This window comes from Eurosta solidaginis, chromosome 5 (assembly GCF_040869045.1).
Source record: "Eurosta solidaginis isolate ZX-2024a chromosome 5, ASM4086904v1, whole genome shotgun sequence".
Lineage (NCBI taxonomy): Eukaryota > Metazoa > Arthropoda > Insecta > Diptera > Tephritidae > Eurosta > Eurosta solidaginis.
In genome coordinates this window covers 144,274,522-144,294,222 of record NC_090323.1, presented here as the reverse complement: position 1 = coordinate 144,294,222, position 19,701 = coordinate 144,274,522, and the positions used below count along the sequence as shown (strand labels likewise).

The 19,701-nt window shown below is 40.7% G+C and overlaps 1 protein-coding gene across 3 annotated transcripts in view; it reads left to right on the top strand.

Annotated features, from left to right (window-relative positions):
* Nucleotides 1-19,701, top strand: part of LOC137253334 (uncharacterized) — a 135,495-nt gene that overhangs the window by 86,632 nt on the left and 29,162 nt on the right. The window lies entirely within an intron of this gene.

Genomic DNA, 19,701 nt, shown 5'->3' with positions numbered 1-19,701 from the left:
TTTCCGGCATCATTTCTGTATTGTTTTCGGAATCCTTTCGGGATCCCGTCAGGGTCATTTTGGGATTTTTTTGGGGCTAATACGGGATCATTTGGGGATCCTCTAGGGGTCGTTTCGTGACTTTTTCTGTTTTATTTCGGGATCATTTGGGGACCCTTCCGGCATAATTTCTTGATCCGAATTTCGGGATCCGTCCGGGATATCGTCGGGGTCATTTGGGGACTTTTTCGGGATCATTTGGGGGCTCTTCCGGCATCATTTCTGGATGGTTTTTGGGATCCGTACGGGATCCCATCAGGGTAATTTCGGGACTATTAGGGGATCATTTGTGGACCTTTCCGGCATCATTTCTGGATAATTTTCGGTATCCGTCCGGGATGCCGACGAGGTCATTTCGGGATTATTTCGGGATCATTTGGGATACCTACCGGCATCATTTCTGGATGGTTTTTGGGATTCGTCCGGGATCCCGTCGGGGTCATTTCGGGACTTTTTCTCGACTAATACGGAATCATTTGCGGACCCTTTCCGCATAATTTCTGGATAGTTGTCGGGATCCGTTCGGGATCCCGTCACGGTCATTTCGGAACTATTAGGGGATCATTTGAGGACCTTTCCGGCATGATTTCTGGATAGTTTTTGGAATCCTTTCGGGATCCCGTCAGGGTCATTTCGGGGCTTTTTCGGGATCATTTAAGGATGGCTTTCAGGATTCGTCCGGGAACCCGTCAGGGTAATTTCTGGACTTTTCCGAGACTATTTCGGGATCATTTTGGGACCTTCCCAAGATCATTTCTGGATGGATTTCGGGATTTGTCCGGGATGCCCTCAGGGTCATTTTGGGACTATTAGGTGAGCATTTGAGGACCGTTCCGGCATCACTTCTGGATGGTTTTCGGTATCCGTTCAGATTCCCGTCGGAATAATTGCGGGACTTTTTCGGGATCATTGCGGTCCCTTCCAAAATCATTTCTGGATGGTTTTTGGGATTCGTCCGGCATCCCGTCGGGGTCATTTCGGGACTTTTTCTCGACTAATACGGGATCGTTTGCGGGCCCTTTCGGTATCATTTCTGGATAGTTGTCGGGATCCGTTCGGGATCCCGTCAGGGTATTTTCGGAACTATTGGGAGATCATTTGAGGACCTTTCCGGCATCATTTCTGGTTAGTTTTCGGGATCCTTTCCGGGTCCCATCAGGGTCATTTCGGGACTTTTTCGGCATCATTTAAGATTGGTTTTCAGGATTCGTCCGGTATCCGTCAGGGTAATTTCTGGACTTTTCCCAGACTATTTCGGGATAATTTTGGGACCCTCCCAAGATCATTTCTGGATGGATTTCAGGATCTGTCCGGGATGCCGTCAGGGTCATTTTGGGACTATTAGGTGATCATTTGAGGACCTTTTCGGCATCACTTCTGGATGGTTTTCGGTATCCGCTCAGGATCCCTTCGGAATTATTGCGGGACTTTTTTGGGATCATTTGGTGTCCCTTCCGGCATCATTTCTGGCTGGTTTTTGGGATTCGTCCGGCATCCGGTCGGGTTCATTTCGGGACTTTTTCTCGACTAATACGGGATCATTTGCGGGCCCTTTCGGCATCATTTCTGGATGGTTTATGGGATCCGTCCATGACCCCTTAAGGGTCATTTCTGGACTATTAGGTGATCATTTGAGGACCTTTCCGGCATCATTTCTGGATGGTTTTCGGGATTTGTCCGGGATCCCGTCGGGGTTATTTCGGGACCTTTTCGGGGCTAATACGGGATCATTTGGGGATCCTCTAGGGGTCGTGTCGTGACTTTTTCTGTATTATTTCGGGATCATTTTGGGACCCTTTCGGCATAATTTCTTGATGGTTTGCCGGATCCATCAGGGTCATTTCGGGACCATTTTGGGATCATTTGGGGACCCTTCCGAGATCATTTCTGGATCCGTCCGGGATGCCGTAGGAGCCATTTCGGGATTTTTTGTTACTTTTCCGGGATAGTTTTTGCACCCTTCCGGGATCATTTCTGGATCTGTGCGGGATCCCATCTGGGTCAATTCCGGACTATTTCGGGATCATTTTGGAATCCTTCCGGAATCATTTCTGTATGGTTTTCGCGATCCATCGTGGATCCCTCGGAGCCATTTCGGAACTTTTTCTGGAGTTAGTCGGGATAATTTAGGGACCCTTCCTGGATATTTTCTGGATGGTTTCTGAGATCCGTCCGGGAGCCCGTCAGGGTAATTTCGGAACTTTTTCGGGACTATTTCGGGATCAATTTTGTACCCTTCAGGCATCATTTCTGTGTGGTTATCTGGATAAGTCTAGAATCGTGTCGTTGTCATTTCGGGTTTTTTTGGGACTACTTCGGGAACTTTTGGAAACACTTCCGGGGCGTTTCTGGATGGTTTTCGGGATCCGTCCGCGATAGCGTCGGGGTCATTTCGTGGCTTTTTCTGGATAATTTCGTTATCATTTTGGGATCCTATCAGGTTATCAGCTCATAAAGTTCTTTTTTTTACTCAATTACAAAAATAAAATGCATTACACAGAAAAAAAATTTTAAACAGATAACTTTATAAGCAGGCTAACGTGAATAGCCCACATATTTCATTTTCTCCTTGCGGACGGGGCCGCGGGTAAAGGCTAGTATATTATAAATGGGAAAGTTTGGATGTTTAGATGTTTGGATGTTTGGATGTTTGTCCAGACGTTTGTCTTTGTGACTCAATCACTCAAGAACGGCTGGACCGATTTGGATGAAATTTTGCACACATATAGCCAATAGTCTAGAAGGATCTACTAGCTATATATTTTTGAAAAGGGGCGTGGTCCCCGCCCCCTAGGAACAGTTATAATTTAATTATTATATTTTTTCGTCTTTGCGACTGAATCACGCCAGAATGGCTACACGGATTTTGATGAAATTTGGGACACAGACAGTAGTCTACTAGCGAAATTTTTTTCGAACATGGAAAGAGGCGTAGGGGTCCCACGACCTCTTCGAGCAATTACTTTTTAATAATTTTTACACATTATAACTCTACGTATACTGGCCTTCACCAATATCACAGACTCAAGGGGTGAAATAAATCGAGGGCTTACAAAGTAAGCAGTGACACCCTCCGCCCCCCTCCCCCCTTTATCCCCACTCTGGTGTAAAATCTATAAATTGTTATAACTCAATATAAATTTTCTCCTAAATCAATAGTTTTTGGTATCTGGCACATACAGATCGAGATCTAGACAATTTTGGAGGAACGATCAGTGGTCCTCTCCTTTTACTCCCGACATCCGCCCTCCTTCAATTGCGTTTATTAGCACGCTTTTATTAGCTTTACCTGTATGTTTCTATGTAACTTTTCATTCGCTCCAATGCGCCTGCTGCCTTATTAACATGGTTTTATAATTAGCTTCACCTCATATGGAGACCCTTCCGGGATCATTTCTCGATGGTTTTCGGGATCGGTCCGGGATCCCGCCGGGGTAATTTCGGGACTTTTTCGGGACTATTTCGGGATCATTTTGGGACCCTTCCGGGATCATTTCTGTATAGTTTTCGGGATCCGTCCGGGATCCCGTCGGGGTTATTTTGGGACATTTTCGGGACTATTCCGGAATCATTTCGGGATTATTTCGCGATCATTTGGGGACCCTTCCGGCATCATTTCTGGATGGTTTTCAGGATCCGTCCGGGATCCCGTCGGGGTACTTTCGGGATCATTTGCGTACCATCTGCTAGATAAATTTTTGATGGTTGCCGGGATCATTACGGGACTTTTTCGGGGTTATTTTGGGTCCCTTTAGGCATCATTTCTGGATGGTCTTCGGGATTCGTCCGGCATCCCGTCGGGGTCATTTCGGGACTTTTTCGTGACTAATGCGGGATCATTGGGGGACCCTTTCGGCATCATTTCTGGATGGTTTTCGAGATCCGTCCGGGATCTCGTCGGGGTAATTTGGGGACTTTTTCGGGATCATTTCTGGATAGTTCTCGGGATCCGTCCGGGATCTCGTCGGGGTCATTAGGGGACTTTTTCGGGATCATTTGGGGGCTCTTCCGGCATCATTTCTGGATGGTTTTCGGGATCCGTCCGGGATGTCGTCGGGGTCATTTGGGGACTTTTTCGCGATCATTTGGGGGCTCTTCCGGCATCATTTCTGGATGGTTTTTGGTATCCGTCCGGGATCCCGTCGGGGCCATTTCGGACTTTTTCGCGACTAATAGGGGATCATTTGGAAACCCTTTCGGCATCATTTCTGGATGGTTTTCGGGATCTGTCCGGGATCCCATCAGGGTAATATCGGGACTATTAGGGGATCATTTGGGGACCTTTCCGGCATCATTTCTGGATAATTTTCGGGATCCGTCCGGGATGCCGACGAAGTCATTTCGGGAGTATTTCGGGATCATTTGGGATACCTACCGGCATCATTTCTGGATGGTTTTTGGGATTCGTCCGGGATCCCGTTGAGGTCATTTCGGGAATTTTTCTCGACTAATACCGGACGGGATCATTTGCGGACCCTTTCGGCATCATTTCTGGATAGTTTTCGGAATCCTTTCGGGATCCCGTCAGGGTCATTTCGGGACTTTTTCGGCAACATTTAAGATTGGTTTTCAGGATTCGTCCGGGATCCCGTCAGGGTAATTTCTGGACTTTTCCGAGACTATTTCGGGATCATTTTGGGACCCTCCCAAGACCATTTCTGGATGGATTTCGGGATCTGTCCGGGATGCCGTCAGGGTCATTTTGGGACTATTAGGGGATCATTTGAGGATCTTTCCGGCATCACTTCTGCATGGTTTTCGGTATCCGTTCAGGATCCGTCGGAATAATTGCGGGACTTTTTCGGGATCATTTGGGGTCCCTTCCGGCATCATTTCTGGATAGTTTTTGGGATTTGTCCGGCATCCCGTCGGGGTCATTTCGGGGCTTTTTGTCGACTAATACGGGATCATTTGCGGGCCCTTTCGGCATCATTTCTAGATAGTTGTCGGGATCAGTTCGGGATCCAGAATAGGTCCCGAATAGCCCATATATTTAAATTTCTCCTTGCGGACGGGGCCGCGGGTAAAGGCTAGTAAATTATAAATTAAAAATTGCTTCAAATAAATGTTTTCATACATTTAAAGCAATAAGGGTAATCCCCGCTTAAAACCCATACAAATAGACATCATTGGTTTATTCGTTGTAGTTCTTTAAATAGAACAAAAGCAACAGCACCAAGTTTCTTTGAAACCGCCTTACCAACGCATAACTGTACCACATGATTTCAGGGGAATTTTCAATTATATGACATCTTTACACGGGAGAATCGACTGCTCTTGCAAGCGGCGATACAACTGCGACGTGACGGTAACCTGGCATCGGTATTCACTGTGCGAGGCTGTGTGCAGGTTAGGAAAGAGAAAAATAGTCAGCCAGCCAACCAAAGTATTGCGTGAGGAGGATCTGGCACAGTTTCGCTGAGCACAAATTGATATGCTTGTTTGTTTTTATTTTTGAATTGTTTCTTTATTATTTGTATTATTTTAATGTAAAGATAGCGCAACTCTATTTGTTTTGTTTATGTTTCCTTATACGTGTTTGTCTATACAGCCATAAAGCTGCTTGCATTTTTCGCTCATCTCTCTAGTGAGTGTGTGTGATGGAAGTATTGGTATTGAAATTGAGCAATGCTCAACATTCTTTGTGGTCGGCAAAAGGGGTTTATTTGAGTTTTCTTCCGTTGATGTCATCTGTGTTTCCGAGACCTGGTTTAGATCCGAAATTAAAGATGCAATATTTGACATTAAGGGTTATAAAATTTATAGAAGCGACCGAAAAAATAAAAAGGGTGGTGGTGTTGCTATTTATGTAAAAAACTATTTGAAACTCACTTGGTACCAGGATTATCTGGTAGCGATGTCGAATATTTGTTGGTTGAAGTGTCTAATTCAGAGCCGGCCACACAAATACTAAAACAATTGCATAAGTGTGTGTAAAAACTGAGTGACAACTCCCCACAGTGTGCTAAAAGAAAATGTGGACTGTGAAGTTTGAAATTAAAAAGGACTTTGGTTATTTGATTTCAAGCTAATCCTGACTATATTTACTTATATTCGTATAACTAAGAACGCGGAGGTCGAGTTAGTCAATTAATTATTAATAAATATTGACAATTTAATATAAATATATTTTTATACGTTCTACTAAGTTTTATTAATTTTCATAAATTTTTTTTTATTGAATAACTTTATGTTTTGAAAATATATATTTCTATCTTTACATTTATTTTGTTTTATAGTTTTTTCTTAATGAAAAAGTGAATTTTTTAAAGTAAATTTTGCATTGAATAAACACCATACCTTCTTTTATAAAAAAGTTTTATCTGACTAGCTCGACCTCCGCGTTCTTAGTTATACGAATATAAGTAAATATAGGCAGGATTAGCTTGAAATCAAATAACCAAAGTCCTTTTTAATTTCAAACTTCACAGTCCACATTTTCTTTTAGCACACTGTGGGGAGTTGTCACTCAGTTTTTACACACACCTATGCAATTGTTTTAGTATTTATGTGGCCGGCTCTGTTCTATTTTATGTGCTAATCACTCATAGTATTTGTCTGTACTTGACTAAGGCAAGGTGCACACGAGGCTACGCGTCATAGACGCGTACAAGGTATTTCATATAGCTACAATTTCTCTACGCCTCAATTATCGAAAAAAAATAATTAAAAATTAAATTTCTTCAGCTATATCCGTCCCCGAAACCAAAGGAAAATAGGTATTAAACGTTGTTTGCATCCCCGTGCCTTTGTAAATTATGAAAGGCAATTTTAAACCACCGCTGACTAGAGAAAAGGGTGATTTCTAGTTTCCAACACTTTTTAGCCTTTTAAACGCTTCAACAATGTCTAACCAAGCTGTTGTGGTGTTTAATACTCTTTTTCGCTTTGGTAATATACCTTTCACGCACTTTTATTAACTAAAGTAACATTTTTTAACTAATTACACAAAATTGCATACAAAAAAATGTAAACAAACATCTTGTTCTTCCTTTTTTTCAAGCGTACGTACGCTCAGCGACCAACATTGCTGTACGCTTAGCTACACGAAAATTTCATGCTTTGTCGTTTTCATGCAGCTGACGCCTCGTATGCAGCTCTGCATTCAAATACATGTGTTCGGCATCAAAGCGTACAAATTTCGCTTGCAGCGTCTATGACGCGTAGCCTCGTGTGCACCTTGCCTAAGTACACATTTAGACACAATTTTTTGGCCCATGACTAAGTGCACTAATTTTATTAGTACCGAAAGCAGATCTCTGATACCCACTGTGTATGGACCTAATTGTAGTCCTTGTCTTCTCTACTATTTTATTGTGTCTGACAAGTCCAGAGTTTCGAAATTTGCCCAGATGTCTTTTGTATGGGACCACGATCTAATTTTCTGAGCCTTTGACCTAAATTTTGACCAACACAATGTTATGCCTAGCACATACTCCACGCGTGATTATCGCTCGCTCAATGCGGACAATCTATTGCAAGACATAGCAGGCATTGACTGGTCCGCGTGCTGGCGACTAAGCTAAGAAATTATCTTGCGATTATATAGAACTCATGTTCCGACTCGTACGTATCATTGCATATCCTCCTCGTGTCCCTGATTCAACTTGTCGGTTCGTGCAATGATAATAAGGCGAAATAAGATATATTCTCGCTCCAAGAGGTACCGCACTGAGGAAAACTGACGAGCCTACAAGCTCGCACGAGAAGTGCAAGTACTTCAGCAAGATGTAAGTGATAGTCCACGAAGTATGACCAGTGCATAAAGAAAAATATGCAAAGAAGGCAATGGGGATAAGGTTTATAACAACTAGGGCATGACGTGGCTGGATGCGTTTGTAACATTTCAGCCATCGCAGGAGTGCGGGTTCAAATCCCACTCCCGGGAGAAAAGGCTTTGAAGAGAATTACAAGGTATAATCGAAACAGCTGTCGCCTTGTCCGTCCTGATGTCACGTTGTTTAAATTTTTCCCAAATTATTAAATACTAACAGACCCGTCAGACGTTGTTCTGCCCTAAATTTGGTCTATCTGCATACATTATAAAAAGCTTTTTCCGTCTAACTCTGCCCTCTCCCCCTCTTCACTTTTTCTTAATCCCCTTATTCACTCCTCCCTCCGTCTTTTTCGCCTATTCTATCTCTAGCTTCTTCTCACTCTATCTCTTTCTCAATCTCCTACTCCTTCCCTCTTTTCTCTTACTCTGTACTAAAGCGAACATCAACAGCTTCAATTTGATACCCATAATGTAAAAACACATCCTAGTGTTACCCAGATCCCCGTTTTGGCCTATATCTCGAGACCCTACTCACCAATAGGTATGAAAATTACCCTGTACTAAAGCACTTATCAACAGCTTTCATTTGTTATCCATATTGTATAAACAACCGTGGTGTGATGGTAGCGTGCTCCGCCTATCACACCGTATGCCCTGGGTTCAACTCCCGGGCAAAGCAACATCAAAATTTTAGAAATAAGGTTTTTCAATTAGAAGAAAATTTTTCTAAGCGGGGTCGCCCCTCGGCAGTGTCTGGCAAGCGCTTCGAGTGTATTTCTGCCATGAAAAGCTCTCAGTGAAAACTCATCTGCCTTGCAGATTCCGTTCGGAGTCGGCTTAAAACATGTAGGTCCCGTCCGGCCAATTTGTGGGGAAAAATCAAGAGGAGCACGACGCAAATTGGAAGAGAAGCTCGGCCTCGGAGGTTATCGCGCCTTACATTTATTTTATTTATTGTATAAACGCATTCTAGGGGTACCCGGGTCCACGTTTTCGCCTATATTCCGAGTTCCTAGTCACCCAGGGGTACGAAAAATACCCCGTATCAAAGTACTCATAAACAGCTTCCATTTGATACCCATATTGTACAAACACATCCCAGGATTACCCAGGTCCACGTTTTGATCTCAAGACCCTAGCCAGAACGGGATAAAAAGTATCCTTTGTCCGTCTCATGGTTCTAAGCTACCTCTCCACCAATTTTCAGCCAAATCGGTTCATCGGTTCTTGAGTTATGAATAGTGTAACTAACACCACTTTCTTTTATATATATACATCACATTACAAATTCCAAAAATAACAGTATTTCTCCACTATTTAATGGATGTTGTTATACATATAAACCTTCCTCTTTAATCACTCTATCTATTAAAAAAAACCGCATCAAAATCCGTTACGTAGTTTTAAAGGCTTAAGCATTCAAAGGGACATAGGGACAGAAAAAGCGACTTAGTTTTGTATTATGTAGTGATGTAAATTTTCTTTAAATAAGTATGTTCATGTTCAATTAATAGAGTGAGCTCTCAATTTTAAATAGACGACTGAATTTTTACAAAACGTTTGCTAATAACTTTTAAATAGAATTAATTCCGGATTAACGCGTCTTCAGGCACTCCTTTGACAATTATTGTGGTATTTTAAGAGTTCTTGTCAAGTAAAAAATTATCATTTTTTATACGTGGAGTCAAGTAACCACGATTGTAAGGAACAGGGTGAACTTTTAAAACTACTAAAAAATTTCTTCATAGCGCCAATCAATACCTTTTTCATGCGGATACCCTGTCCATGCTTATGTTAGCTGAAAATTGTGTTTAATATGACTATGATAGACCAAAATTTGATATCCCATTTTTAATTTAGGCAAGATTTTAACTAAACAGTATTTTAGTCAGCGACTATGATAACGGGCCAATATATTTAGTATTACCAATAGCTCTCGTACCAATTACACAGGTCGACAGCATCTCAGACCCAGAAACCGGACTATATATTTTCCAAGGATTTTCATGCGATGAATCGAAATCTGGTCTCAAAATTGCTCTATCATCGCTGGTTTTCGAGACAACCTAACTTAAATGCAAAAAACACCGCTTTTGCCCACATTTGAGGTTATGTAGCCTTGCAGATGTTTTCTTTTAGCAAAATTAAAGGATGGCATCTTTAAATATAAGTCTTCTTCTTTCAAATGGCGTTGAGTTTGCCCAAAAATCAATTTTTTTTCGCTGAGATGTCGCATTTTGAAATTTTCATGTTTCTAAATTTTCCTACAATTGATGTCGCATTTTGAAATTTTCATGTTTCTAAATTTTCCTACAATTGGATTCAGCGCATCATAAAACTTCGGAAATACATATTTAGTCTGGTTTCTGGGTCTGAATGTTGGTTAAATTTTTTCGGCCTGTGTTATTGATAAGAATTATTTTTAGAGTTTTTACAAAAACGTGTCTTTAATTTACCAAGTGAAAAATAAGAAGAACAAATAACGGAAAAGTAAAAAGGGTTTCACAAAGCTAAAATGTTTTAAATGAGTGTTGCTGGTTGTCTCCTACGCACAGCTGTCTAGCGTTTCCACAGTATCCCCCCTTAGACTTGGTGAACCATTTACTGTGGTTTGAATGGAAAAAATCTTGCCCGCCGTGGTTCAGACCCAGTCGATAAAGTTTTAAACCTTTTGCTTTGTGGTTAAACGTCTTCCGTAGGCAAGTACACCGGCTTCAGCCTGTCGATGGAAATGTTGACTAGTTTCCCTCTTACGATGATTTTAAAGTTAAATACTGAATGATCTAGGCATTGCCTTCTAAGGTCCTTCGTACGGTTTTGAAAATGATGGACGCAAGGAATCGTTCCGAGTAAATACGTGCTCGCAAGTTGAGAGATCCAGATGGATAAACCTTTTCTTTTTTCCATGCCACGCTGTTTCGGTCGGAATGATGGAGTTCATTACCTCTCTAAGCTCGGTAACGAAGTCTGATTGCGTTTTAATTTGACTGTTGTGTATGAAAAATTCTGATGGGATTCGCAAATGCTGTACCATATGTTAATTCAGAAGGTGATGCTTCGAGGTCATCTTTGTAGATGGTGCGTAAACCTAGAAGGTAGGAAATCAGTCAGGCGTTCTGAGTCGATGCAAAGGATGGCAGCTTATAATGGTGCCATCTCTCCACTATCCCATTAGCCTGCGGGTGATAGGCTGTTGTTTTTAAATGCGTTATACCGAGTGATTTAGTTATCTCTTTAAATAATAATTATAGTTGAATAATAATAATAGTTATGAGTGTTTTAGCAATAGTTGGTGCTGTCATATCAATTCTGCTGTAGAACGTGCCCAGACAAATTTTTATTTATTTATTTATTTATTTATTATTTAAAGTCGACGACAAACTATGGTCGACTGCATAATATAAAAGATATATAAATATACAACTCAAAAGATAAAATTTAAGATATATCGAGCTTTCAACAATGTTATATTACAAACAAAGAAAGATCAATGAACATTACTATTTAATTTCAGAATATAATAATAATAAGAAATATGAGCAGAAATAAGATCTTATGCCGAAATCTTATACTGGCGGAATGCATCAGATTCCGCTCAGCATGATTTCGGAATGCAGTGGATTCCAATCTCCCTGTTGGAATGCAACAAGATTCCAATCAGCATGTCATGGGAATACGGCAGTGCTAAGAGTAGTGTAATGAGGATAAGCCATCACAAGGCATAAAAAAGTAACATGACCTGTGTTGTTGGAATGCACCGGATTCCAATCAGCTCGATGCCTGACCCATAAGATTATACTTCCGGACTGCATACGATTCCGGTCAGTGACTCATGAAAAAGCATGTTTTTTACGTTGTTGGAATGCACCAGATTCCAATCAACACAGTACTGTCTTGTTCCTTCTTAATGATACATGTTGATAAATGTTCCTCCATCCTTGAGCGAGATAGTTCCTGTTTTTTATCGAAGGAATAAAATGCCGGCAAATTAAATTAGCTTGCATCTCTTAAATTAGATAGGCAAGTATTGCATTACGTATAGTGGCAAAAGTACATTCAAGACTGATGCAGCTATACAAGTCATTGTAGTGCGCGCACCAGATAAGAAGAGGATTATTTTTAGCAAAGTTTCGTCGACAAAGGGGTAAATAGAAAGGAACGTAGTGTCTGGATACTCTAGGGGGAACCGCAAAAAACAAGCGGCTGATGAGGTCCGCGGAATCAATTTCTCCAATAATGAGCTTATGGATGAACAATACCCCCAGTAGTATTCTCCGGTTTTCCAGAGTGGGTAAGTTAATAAGAAGAAGTCTACTTCTGTATGGAGGAAGGTGGAGACTTGAGTCCCAATTAAGGCCGCGCAATGCAAATATCAAAAATTGCTTTTGAACTGACTCAAGACGCTTTATATGCTTTTGAGAAACAGGGGACCAAACGCATGAGCAATACTCGAGTATTGGACGAACCAGCGATGTGTAAAGAACCTTAGTGAGGTACGGATCATCGAACTCTTTAGCCCATCTTTTAACAAATCCAAGTAAACCCAACGCTTTGTTGGCTATAGATGAAATATGCATGTTAAAATTCAATTTCGGATCAAAAAGGACACCTAGATCATTTGCAATAGATATACGCTCCAAAGGCGTACCATCTATTACATAAGATTTCAATGCTGGCTGGATGGCAAACTAATTCACCCCTTCTGCCTTTCGACTTGGATTGGAATTTTTTCGATTTAGCAGCTTTGATATTCTGTGTTCCAATCTTTTTCGATCCATCTTCGAATCGTTCGATTTTGTGTATTCTGCATTTCGATCGTAGTTCCGTTTTTCTATGTTGCAAATTTGTTGGCGGAAAAATATTTTCTTTTTATTTTTTTATTAATTTATAACAGAATTTTAACAAAAATGTAAGTAAAACTTGTTGAGAAACGTAAAAGGCTTGGTGGTGATTGTTTTTTTATATGTTTGCAATACAAGTGCAGTATGAGACGTTGGCTAATTTAATGGGAGATAAGCGGGATATGATGACCAGCCTTCGCATAAAATTCTTGCTTCGCTTGTATTTTCTCCTCTTCACGTTCAAATGTTATCCACTGATTCCAGAATCGTAGACAGTGACTTTGACACTGTTAACTCTCCCATTCCTACATTACAATCCGCCCCTATTCCATGCTGGTAACTGCCTTCTGCAAAAAATTTCAAAGCAGCTACTACAATATTAAGGGCAGATGTCGATGCCGAAGTCCTTAGACGAATTTGCCCCGCAAAGGTATCTAACACATACTTGAAAGCATCCTTATTAAGTCGAAAGTTTTTTTGAACCTAAATAAGAAAATAAGTCATTAAACTTTACCACTTTTAAAGTTCAATATCTTACAATTCGTCACTAATCTCGCAATATTTGTCTTTCCATTCTCGCCTGGCCATTTTCGTATGCGTTGCTTTCCAACTCCACAAATAATGCCGCGGCTATTGATTCCATTATTATAGACAGCTATAATTTGTGTCTGTTCGTTGGGTCCAGTTATATGCCAAAGCAAGCTGCCGGAATAGAGAAAGGTGAAGCGAAAACGTACACAATCCTTGCGGAAATAATTAGTAAATCTTTATAAAGTATTTTAGGCCAGTGCAATGAAATTAGCATCCGTAAAATTTAGAAAATGTCAACTATATTCTTGCAGGAATCCGTTTTAACAAAACTTGGTGGCCACGGCAGGGAATTGGCCAAAAGAACGACAAAAACACACTTACAATTATGAAAGCACTTCACTCAAAAAAATATAACACTGCGGCATTATATTATATTGCTTTTTTGTACAAAATGGCGTGGATAATAAAATATTGTCACGAATATTAACAAAATTAAGGAGTGCTGCCGTCTCTAAGCCGATGCTAAGTAGTGACGTGAATGCACATCAATAATTCAATCATTATGTATCTACATAAACGAAACAATAACTGCGTCTACATATATGTACCATGCACGTATACGAGTAGCGGAGAGTCAATGCACTAACACATGCATATATCTGAGATACTCCTATAAGTATGCAATGAGAAAAACTATAAAATTGTGCAATTGTAGTTACAGCTGAGAAGTTTGAGAGCTCATGGATAATGCTAGTGGATTCTAGAAAATGCGAATGTTAAAATCAAAGAGTATAAAAGGCGACAGATGTAGAGGCGCAGTAATTCAGTTTGAGTTGAGCACTCAATCAGTTATTGATTAAGCACGCGATCTGGCGGCCAGTAGTAGAGTTTAATTTGAGTTATCAATCAGTTTGGTTATTAAGCCAGCGAATAGCAAAGTATAAGTGTTATTTTGAAGTACTGTAATAAAGGCCATTTTTCCATTATTCAATATTGGAGTTATTTATTCAACAGTTTAGTGATTCGAACTTAGCAGAGGATTGCAAATAAGAGGATTTGCAGCAAATTCTTTACAATTGGTGTCAGAAGTGAGATTGTTGAATAAATTCCGAAGATTGGGAATACAACTTGGACATGGCAAAGTTCAGTGAATTGAAGATCCAGTAACTGAAAAAGGAGTTGGAGAACCGTGGATTAAATACAACTGGCAATAAGATCGAACTTCAAGCACGGCTACGAGAGGTAATGGAGTCGCAAGGAATTGATGTGGACGAGTTTGTCTTTTATCCTGATGGGGACGAAACAACAACAAAAATTGAAGAGAAAAACGAAACATCGCAGACAGTTACGAGCATAGACTTGAACATGATATTGGCTGCAATAACTGCTCAAACATCGACAGTGGCATCTCAGCTGGAATCGCAGGAGACACGTTTAACATCCAAGATGGAAGAACAGAAAACGTATATGTCATCTCAACTAGAAGAACAGAAAACGTATATGTCATCACAGATGGAATCCCAAGACACACGTATAACATCAAAGATTGAAGCACAAGAAACGCGTATTTCGGAAATGTCAGCACAGATATCATCTCAGATCTCCACACAACTAGAAGAGCAGGAAGTCCGTATATCATCTAAACTGGAAGCGCATATGGAAGAAAAACTAACCCAGTTTCATGAAGGCTTCAGTGGTCGACAGGATAAAATCGAGGCCGAGGTGGATGCTTTGAGAGGACGTATCGAGCAGTTACAACTAAATCGTCCAGCAGTTTCAGCGAGTAATCCAAAGGTAAAAACACCATCCTTTGACGGTTCTGTTCCTTTCCAGGTCTTTAAGCTACAGTTTGAGAAGACCGCAGCAGTGAACAACTGGAATGTGGAAGATAAAGTTGCCGCACTCTTCGTAGCATTGAAAGGGCCAGCTGCCGAAATCTTACAGACTATTCCAGAGTACGAACGGAACAGTTATGACGCATTAATGGCTGCTGTAGAACGGCGATACGGAAGCGAACACAGGAAACAGATATTTCAAATAGAATTGCAAAACCGCTACCAAAAAACTAACGAGACTTTGCAGGAGTTTGCTTCGGACATTGAAAGATTGGCTTATCTTGCAAATGCGGATGCACCCGTGGAATACACGGAAAGAGTGAAGATTCAGAGCTTTACAAATGGCATACGGGACGTCGAAACGAAGCGAGCCACATACGCGAACCCAAAGCAAACATTTTCTGAAACGGTATCCCATACATTGACTCAGGAAACGGCGTTATTATTGAGTAAACCAGCATACAAAGCTCATCGTGTGGAAGTAGAAAGGCCAGAGTGGGTAGATATAATTTTGGAAGTACTAAAGGGATTACAGCAAAACAATGCCGGAGTTATGAAGTGTTTCAAGTGCGGTAACCCAAGTCACATTGCACGTCTTTGCAGCACCGGTCATGGTAGTTCCAACTTGGGTGGTCGTAAACGCAAAGCTGGAGGAGATAAACAAGAGCGAGTCAAATGTAAAGATCAAGAACTTGCCCCAGCTATTGAATGTCGTGTGATACCTATCTCGCAAACTGGAAGAAATCGAGCAGTCTTACCATCAAAGGAAATGTGGATGGCAAGGAGCGTGTACTGACTGTAGATATGGGCGCATCTCATTCCTTGATCCGATCTGATTTGGTCAACAGGAAAGTAAAGCCATTACCTGAAGCAAGATTGCGTACGATTACTGGCGAGTATAACCAAGTCCAGGGAGAAGTGGTATGTGAAGTCTTAATTGGGAAGGTCATGGTTTTACACAAATTCGTTGTGGCGGAGATTGTTGATGAAGTTATATTGGGAGTGGATTTCTTGGTTGACCATGACATCAAGATCGATATGCAGAGAAGGGTGATGCATTATGAGAACCAAGATGTGCCACTTAACTTCAGATTGGAAAAAGGGTTCAGCAGTAAGCGAGTGCAGGTGGAGGAGATTCGGCAGAGACCACGAAAGTCAAGGAAAGTAGATCGAGCATGGGCCAAATAAAGCGAAATCAAAAGTACCTGCGAGAGAAACACTGGCATTGACAAAACCTAAAAGACGCAGGAAAACGAAGCAACGAATTTCCGAGAAAGAATGCGAGGGTAGTTTCAAGCCAGAGCGCACTACTGTGGGGAAACGTGGGAACGATACTGATTATGCAAAGCAAATCCGTCCAGCGCAAGCTCTACGAAGTAGTTCATCGGCCAAACAACAGAGTGTGAAGGAACGAACCAGGGTATTGAGTGGTACGAGGAAACACAGGTACCATGAGAACAATAATTCGAAAAGTTTCTTGGCGGGAGATTTGGTACTGTTATACAACCCTCACCGGAGGAAAGGTCTTCCATCCAAATTTCGGTGCAGTTGGGAAGGCCCGTACAAGGTTGTGAAGAAGATCAGTGATACCATCTACAGCATACAAAGCATTGAGAAACAACGGAGTAGAAGAGTGGTACATTTGGCGATGCTAGCAGCATTTAGATCGAGAGATTTGTCTGATCGGGACGATCAGACTTAGGTGGAGGGCAGTGTCACGAATATTAGCAAAATTAAGAAGTGCTGCCGTCTCTAAGCCGATGCTAAGTAGTGACGTGAATGCACATCAATAATTCAATCATTATGTATCTACATAAACGAAACAATAACTGCGTCTACTTATATGTACCATGTACGTATACGAGCAGCGGAGAGTCAATGCACTAACACATGCATATATCTGAGATATTCCTATAAGTATGCAATGAGAAAAACTATAAAATTGTACAATTGTAGTTACAGCTGAGAAGTTTGAGAGCTCATGGATAATGCTAGTGAATTCTAGAAAATGCTAATGTTAAAATCAAAGAGTATAAAAGCGACAGATGTAGAGGCGCTGTAATTCAGTTTGAGTTGAGCACTCAATCAGTTATTGATTAAGCACGCGATCTGGCGGCCAGTAGTAGAGTTTAATTTAAGTTATCAATCAGTTTGGTTATTAAGCCAGCGAGTAGCAAAGTATAAGTGTTATTTTGAAGTGCTGTAATAAAGGCCATTTTTCCATTATTCAATATTGGAGTTATTTATTCAACAGTTTAGTGATTCGAACTTAGCAGAGGATTGCAAATAAGAGGATTTGCAGCAAATTCGTTACAATATAAACGTTTTTCAGTGTTTTTCACAAATTTTCTTTAATTTATTTCGTTCCAATGTTCACACATTCCGTACAAACAGCTGATTTCGAAAAATCATTTGCCCTTCCTCTTCTCGTTACAGTTCCGTCGTAATGCAGAATACCCAATTTCGATTAAAGCGGAGCGCAGAACGGGAGCGTAATCGAAATGCAGAATAGGGGTGATTATCTCATAATCTAGGCAAGGAGCTATTAATGTATACAGTCCCATCATAAATATGACTAGGATTGATCGGCCTCTGATCCAGCTCTTGAAAAGACTTAACAGGAGCACTCTCTGGGTGCCTATGCAGCTCCTTGGAAATTGTAGCATAATCGACTGAAGGTAGTAGGAGGGCATATGTATATTAAACTTTGCCTTTAGCAATCATTTAAGAGAAGATTATGTGTCAAAAGATCCCTGTAGTGCTCGGTTGTAGCCGGGCACCCCCGCATATACATATTCTATGCCCACATTGTAAACTAAATGCGTTGAGAAATTTTCGCAAAGATGCGTGTAGAGAAGACCATCGTAACATAATTCTAGAGAAGATTTTCACCGCACCACAAACTTTGACACCATTTTTGACGTAATTTAAGGACACTTATTGGAGTTTTAGAGAGTTAAATTGAAAATTCTTAACGGATTAGCTGTATAAAAAATGTACAAGAAGTTGTTAATTAATTAAGACAGTGGTCGTTATCACATCTTGCTGCACTGAGTGGTGAATGTGGCCGACTAGAGTTGTGTGCTGCTTTGTCTCTACTACTTTTCGCACATGCAATATATGTATTTTAAATAAAAGTAAGAGAACCGCAAACAGAACGAATAGTAGGAAACGGTAAACCATGAAATCGCGGGTAGGCAATTCACCATTGGGGAAATATGAAGTTGGTCAATTCCAACTCTAGAAAAATTTTATTTTGATGTATTAACCACAATTTAACTATCTTTTAACGTTTTCATAGATTTTTTTTTTAATTTTAACGAAAACACCGCCTTCAAGTAGGTTGTATTGTGAATTACCTACCGCAAGTTTGACAATTTCTATTGCTATCCGTCGTTGGTGATTTTCTGTAGCTTTACGTCTCTGACATGAAATGAAAATGCATGTAAACATACATACATACTGTAGCGAATTTTAAAGAGCTGTGCTGAAATATCTGTTGATATTTGTGACGACAGCACTGCTAGTATAGCGTTAGTGTCTACACTTGCCAATGTATTCGGAGTCTCTATCTTCTCCTCCATTTTAGTCGCCGACTCTTCCACATCAGGATGAAAAGTGTTTTCATCAGCGTCGATTCCTTCCGATTCCATAAACTCTCGTAGTCGTGCCTGAAGTTCGGATTTATTGTCGGTTGTATTCAATTCACGGCTCTCCAACTCCTTCAGTTGCTGGATTTTCAATTCACTCAACTTTGCCATGTCCTTGTTTTCGAAATCTTCGGAATTTATTCAACAATTCCTCTTCTGACACCAATTGTAACGAATTGAGGGAAATCCTGGTTATTATGCACCTTCTGCTTACGTTCGTATCGCTGAACTGTCGAATAAATAACTCCAATATTCAGTATTGCGATATGGTATTTATTTAGTCTACTTTGGGAGTAGTACAATTATTTTTCAATATCACGTACTTCACAAAAACGTGTTTAAATCTAACTGATTACTTATTCCTCAGCTTTCGCTGCTTTTATACTCTCGGTTTTCTCGTTCATCCATTTCTCCCAAGTTCTAGTCATTTCGCGAAAATCTGTCCGAGAACAGTTGTATCTCATGCTTGGTTACCAGCCATATACATGCATGTTTGTAGTTTATTCTTTTCTTATTGCCATATGCGTGTGTATGTGTGAGTAACTATAGTATATACTTCGGCTGATGACTACATCTGTGTGCATGAGATATCTCTTCGATGCCTTGTACGTTTTGTTGTTGTGATTGCTTACTAACAGCATACTGATGCTAATATTCACCACAATATTAAGGTAATGGGTGACCGACGTTAAACGTTCCAATTCGTTTGGGAGTTGCATATGATCCATCAAGCAGAAAAGGCGTGGACAGAAGCGCGGGCTGCAAAATTTCTACGATCATGTGCAAATCTTACGATATTAGACTCATAAAGTGGTTCATACTCTGAAGAAAGAGGAGTTAGAGCTCACGAGGGGCATAATAACTGGACACTGCCTTCTGGCGTCACATGCTCATAAGTTAGGCCTCGTCAGTAACAGCAAGTGTAGGAAGTGTGAGCTGCAGGAAGAAACGGTTGAGCACGTTCTGTGTTCGTGTCCTGCGCTCGAATTTTATATTTTGACTTCCTTTCGGATTATACCAAAGAAACA